Source organism: Spea bombifrons, chromosome 5 (genome assembly GCF_027358695.1).
Source record: "Spea bombifrons isolate aSpeBom1 chromosome 5, aSpeBom1.2.pri, whole genome shotgun sequence".
NCBI classification, from domain to species: Eukaryota; Metazoa; Chordata; class Amphibia; order Anura; family Pelobatidae; genus Spea; species Spea bombifrons.
The window spans coordinates 75470086-75476183 of NC_071091.1; positions in this window are offsets into that span (position 1 = coordinate 75470086).

The following is a 6098-nucleotide window of genomic DNA, read 5'->3' on the forward strand; positions in this document are numbered from 1 at the left end:
ACAGCTACTCATTTGCTGGTTTCGTAATCCTTCAAAAATGCGGCATATTGCACAGAAAAATCTTTAGTTTTTGCAAAGGGGTTGGAGGAGCGCGTATTGATATTTAACAAAGAAGAAGTAATAAATGCAACTTTTTTTCCAAAATTTTCTCTAAGCGAATTGTACAAAAGAAATGTAATGCAAAACTCCTTTTTTCTATAAAGGTGGAATTTTTGAAATTGCTTTTTTTTTAATCCCTTAACTATTGCGTAAATGCATTTAAATATTTTGACAAGACGGAAGTCATAGTCTTAAACTAGATGGTCAGGGGCTTATTTTTAATGGGAAGTGGATAAGTAAAGTAGCTTTCCTGCATAGGGTCACATTGAAGCATGCATCAAATAAGCACAACCTGTACATATGATAAGGACGAGGACCAAGTAAGGTTTTAGGCTTTACAAAGAGTGGGGGGAGATGGGCAGACTAAATGAGACAAAAGGCTGTTCTACTTATATCCATTGTACAGCGCTATGGAATGATTGCGCTATTTAAACCAATAAATGATAATAATATCTAAAAGTAGTATTTTTGTGTCATTGTCTTCATTTTTTGCTATGCCATCATTGGCTCCTAAATTCCACCTTCATTGTTACGTTACCCACAGACACAAATTTGGTTCTCGCATTACCCCACACTATCCAGCCACAATAATTCCGTTTTATTCAGGGTAGGTGTTACAACATGCGCGTGAGAATAGTTGTGGAAACTACAGTGGCTTCTAGCAACCTAAGCTGCCTGGAAGATCGATTGAGTTTGAGCTTGGGTGCAGACAATGCCTTTGATCAAGCGCCCTGGCCAAATTTTGCTACCATGAAGCCTCTTTTGTCTAGTTAACTGCAATCTCTATACTTCCACAAACCACATTAACCACAAATGTTCAAAGGGGTGAGGCAGGGATATCTGCAGTCTCTGATACTTATTAACATTGAATTGATTACCTGGGTACCCAAATCCCCAAACCCAATTATATTCACTTATTATCTCATCTACCATAACTTCTGTGCCAGCTGACATAAAGCCTTGGGTATCGATGTCACTTACCTTGTCAGGAAGAGTTCTACAGCTACGCCTAGGTCTGAATTGACAATAATCGTCTTTTCAGTCTTTTCTTAAAAATCGCGTTTTCCAGTTGGGTGAGGCTTCGATCATAGAGCCTATGTCACTCCACACTTGATGGGCATTTGCCAGGCTTTTGTCCTGAGGGGAGAGGTTACTACATATCTTACTCAACTTATGTTGACTCCCATTATACCTACTCATGGTATGGCGATACTTGAAACGGGCACCCACTAAGAAATGTGCCAAAACATATTCAAACAGTATTAATAACTGCACAGAAGATGATCAATGGAACCATTCTGAACCTACAATTGGGCTGTTACATAGTAAACTCTTCTGTGTTCCAAATGGCTTGGCTAGATGCTAACTTACGGAAAGAGACACCTACAGGCTCCTTTTAAAACTCTTGTAACCATTTATGAAGCTTCAACCTAGAACCATACAACAAGGCTTATAATCAATGTTTCAACACACCTGGTATTGTACCAGAGTCATTGTAGGAGAGAATCACATGATGGCACCCATCAGCTTGGTGCTCTAGACAGACTCCTTGTTTGCCTATAAGGTAGAACTGGCCTTGAAATAGACTCCCATTTCTTCCAATAATGACATTTTTATTAAAGGTTTTGTGTAATGACAAACATGTATTACACCCAAAAAAAGAGGAAATAACAAAGTTTGGGTACAGTCTCCATATAAAAAGTGTCATTGTGATTTTCCCTTAACTTCCTTTCTCCTTGTCTTTCCTTCACACATGCATATGATGTTATGCTATGCCACTAGGCCTAGACACATTGCCTTAGAAACTATGACGATATATCATGTTAAAAGTTAAACAATTACAACCAACTATGGCAAAGGTGATTGAAGAAAGAATGTACTACATCTGTGCTCGTGCTCCAGAACATGAAAAATACTTTCTTCTTTGTAAGACTTTAAGGCTGTTTTAATAAAACATATGCATTTGTAAGCGACAATGAAGAAAGTATAGTCCATTTGGAGAAAGGAAGTCAAGGAAAAACAGGATGTCCCCACAGCAGGTTTCCATACCCTACCCTTCTCATCTAACTAAAGAAAATAAACTGAAGTTGTCAACTGTGAATCATCTTTCCTTGTATGAGAGAAATTAACATTTTCTCTCTTATGGCTTTCTTTTGGAATATATCACCAAGAAACAAGAAATGTAATATGAATGTGATTAAATGATCATTCCGTGTCCCATCATATAATTATACATATACTGTAAACAAACATGTTTAGATTATAATATATTCAAGATGGCACACAATGGTCTTTTTTCTAATCATGCTTTTCTTTCTCTGAATGAGTTGTATACTTTATTTATTTGATGTTTTGTTATTTTTTTATTATTAAAGGGTATTAGAGTGCTAATGATTCAAGGCAATGAGAAAAATGTATATATATATATATATATATATATCCACTCAGATACAATGCCCATTAAAAAGATGCACTGCATCTCTACGGATGCCATATTCCACAGCGAGACCCATACCTAGACACAATACATCTATCTGGACAACGTGTAACAGGACGCATATGCCTACAGGTGACGTCCCCAGAAGCATAATTATTAAGAGATAGACCTCAAACGTCACTATAAAAACTGCTACTTACAATAAGCCATGTTTAGTTGTTCTTCCTAGTCATCTCTTTGGATTGTCTCCTTGTGTTTCGACCCAAATTGCTTGCTGTAATTGGTTAGTGATAAGGTATCACGTTGGCTTCAGTGTTAATTCATGTTTTCTTCAGTCCTTTAACTTGTTTAGAATAATTTAATTTACAGAAATATCTTAGATTTTAAGTGTGCAAAATCACATTTTGTAGATTTTAATGGGTAGATTCAGAGATCTTAAACATGAATTGATTTTTTTTTTCAGAGGTCCTCCTTATGATGAATTCAGTCATGACCACAAACATCTGTCTGGCCTGGGTCTGTTTATTTGTTCCACAATCCAAAACTACGATATTTCCATGGTATTGCAAAACACTAGATCTCGTTACTATTTTTGTATAGTCAAGGGACATTTAAATGTGTTTTTAGACCCTTTCTATTCATACTGTAAGCCATATTTTAACAAAGGTAATGATTAGACAACCCTGTATTTGAGGAGCTAAATAAAGGTTTCTGTGTATTGCCACATCTGGGAAGACATGGGTTAGTTCAGGATTTTACAAATATTTCATAGAACACAACAGTATTTCATATATTTAGATAGTTTCAAGACACTGTGCACAGTTAAGAATGAGCATTTAGCTATATGTCCTCTGTCTGTTTTAAATGAGCTTTAAATTTGGTTCCTCTACCCGTGACCTGTTCTCACATGCTGTAACTCCATTTGCTGAAAAAACAACCATAAAAATGTTATTCTATACACATTTAATCTGTTTTAATCTATTAATCTATTCTCATGTAATCTGCTGTGGCATCACGTATGTGGCATGTATAAATGCAAATCAGTAGCCCTTGAAGAGTTGGGACAAGTTATAAGGCTCTAAAAAGCAAAACAACTCAGCGTAGAAGTTAACTTGAAAAGACTACTAAGAAGGTTTTGTGTGTATGATTGTGCTGTATGAAGTCTATTTGTGTGAAATGATAGAGAGCTCAATTACTGTTTTCTAAGTGGAACGGCACCTTTAATAGTACATGAATGGTAAAAATGTTGGCTTAAACAGTAATTTTTTCTCTCGTTTATACGTCATGCGCCCTCTGGAGGCCTTACCTTGGCGTGGCAGCTTTATCCAGAGCCGCCATCCGTATGTTAAAGCAGGGCACCTACAACATGAGGTTCTGGGTGCAATCACCAGCACATACCGGTACTAGTATTACCAATACTAACTGTACTTTAATAGATAGAGTTGGTAGTAGTATTGCTGGTTAAGAAAAGCTTGTTGCAGAAGTGTAGCCTGCGAAATGCATCAGAAATCAATGGCATATGCTGTAAACCCCGTATAATACATTCCCCCCCTTTTTTTTTATAAAACCTGGTTGCAGGTGCCTTAAGATTTTTGTTTCTGATGCTAAAACAACAGCAGGTGCCTATTATTGGGTACTCACTGGCCACAGTGCAACAAAAAATAGAAGCCTGCAGCCCGTAAGCTTTCAAAAGAGTAGAGCAATTCCATGATTTCCAGGGAGGCGATGTTGTTTAGGAGTGATTGATTCTAGATTTGGATAAACCTTTGTATTTAGAACACGGCAATGGAGACTGTACTGAGAATTGTCATATTTATGTTATTTTAATTGCTTCATGTCTCTATGGATGTACAGGTACGTCCACAAAAAAATGTTGGCAAGGTGCCCCTTAAGACATACTTGTACGTCCTGCCTTTTGGCATTAGATGTCCCTGTCAGGACGTCTAATCACAACCAGGTCGACCTGGTCCGGCCACCTGTCCGGATGTAACGGCACTAGTGCTGGTACACCAGTAGAATAGGAATGCCGGATTCATTCCTGACACCCGCCAGAGGGTCACTGGAGGAGATAGGAGACCCTGCTGGGATGTCCGATGACTCCCCTTGCTGGCCGATCACACACATTCAATCTGTAACGCAAGCCTATGGAGCCATGCTTGCAGATCATAGTTAAGATCAGGATGGACGCTCACTGCTCGTTTTTGGAGCAGTGATGCCTCCCTCCCACAAAGGGACTAATGAGTCAAAATTATTATGTATAGATAGGGTGGGCTGTCTTGCAGGCAAGTGGACTCGTTCCCAGATTTGGCTATTAAATATTCAGCAATATTGAGGAAGCAGTAGATGACTTTTTTACTGATTTATACATTTTAAACATCTGTATTTATATTTCTCCTGCGGAAGCCAGGCTGGTGAAATGCGCTGAGAATCAAGTAATTTCATCTATACGAGACATTCAAAGAAAAATATTTTAAAGATTTCTCTACGGGTAAGTTGTGAGTGCAATACAAACGCATTTTAGATCTCTTTTGTATTACAACTACACGATTGTTGTTTTTTTCCCCTTCTCTCCTATATTTTGCACCTCTCCGTTTTTGACTATGAACGTCTCATAGTAACAGAATACAGGGGCACATAAGTGTATAAAGATAATATATAATAATATAATATATAATCAATCCGAGTACCGAAGAAGCCCCTTATCCTATACTTGAATAAAGCACAAAAGAAGAGTTGAGAAGAGACATTTTGTTTCGGCTCCTTGACTTCATTATACATTACGAAGGTCCATCCCCAGTGATCTCCTGCTGCAGGAAGAGCTTGGCCAGCCCTGTCTAATGCAGGGCCGGCCTTTGGGGTGTGCGACCTGTTCGACCGCACAGGGCGCCACACTCCAGGGGGCGCCGCCGTGGGGTCCGCCGCCGCTGCCCAGTCCGCCGCCGCGGGGTCCGACGCCGCCGCGGGGTCTGATGCCACCATAGCGTACCGCTGCCGCCAGTAGCGTACCTACCGGGGGGGGCGGTCCGCACCGGGTGCCGCTCATCAGGGGGGCACCCGGCACCCCTCCAGAGACGGACAGTAATGTCCGGCGCTAGAGGAGCAGGCTCGCAAGGGAGCGGTATCAGAGGTCTTTAACAGACCTCCGGCTCCCTTGAGTGATTTTAGGCCGGTTCAAGGATCTCCCTTGAACCCGGCTTAAAATCACTCAAGGGAGCCGGAGGTCTGTTAAAGACCTCCGATACCGCTCCCTTGTGATCCGCGCGGCAACAGTTGCTGTGCGCCGGGGTTTGTTGTCAGATCCCGGCGCACAACACTGAAGCTGCGCCCACCACTGTCCGTGCCCTCTGACCCGGAAGAAGACAGAAGAACTGAAGAAGAGGAGCGAAGAGAAGGAAAAGGAGCTGTAAGGAGAAACGAGGAAAGGTGTATGTGTGGATTGGTGTATGTGTGGATTAGTGTGTGTGTGGATTGGTATATGTGTGGATTAGTATGTGTGGATTGGTAAGTGTGGATTGGTATATATGTGTGGATTAGTGTATATGTGTGGATTGGTATATATGTG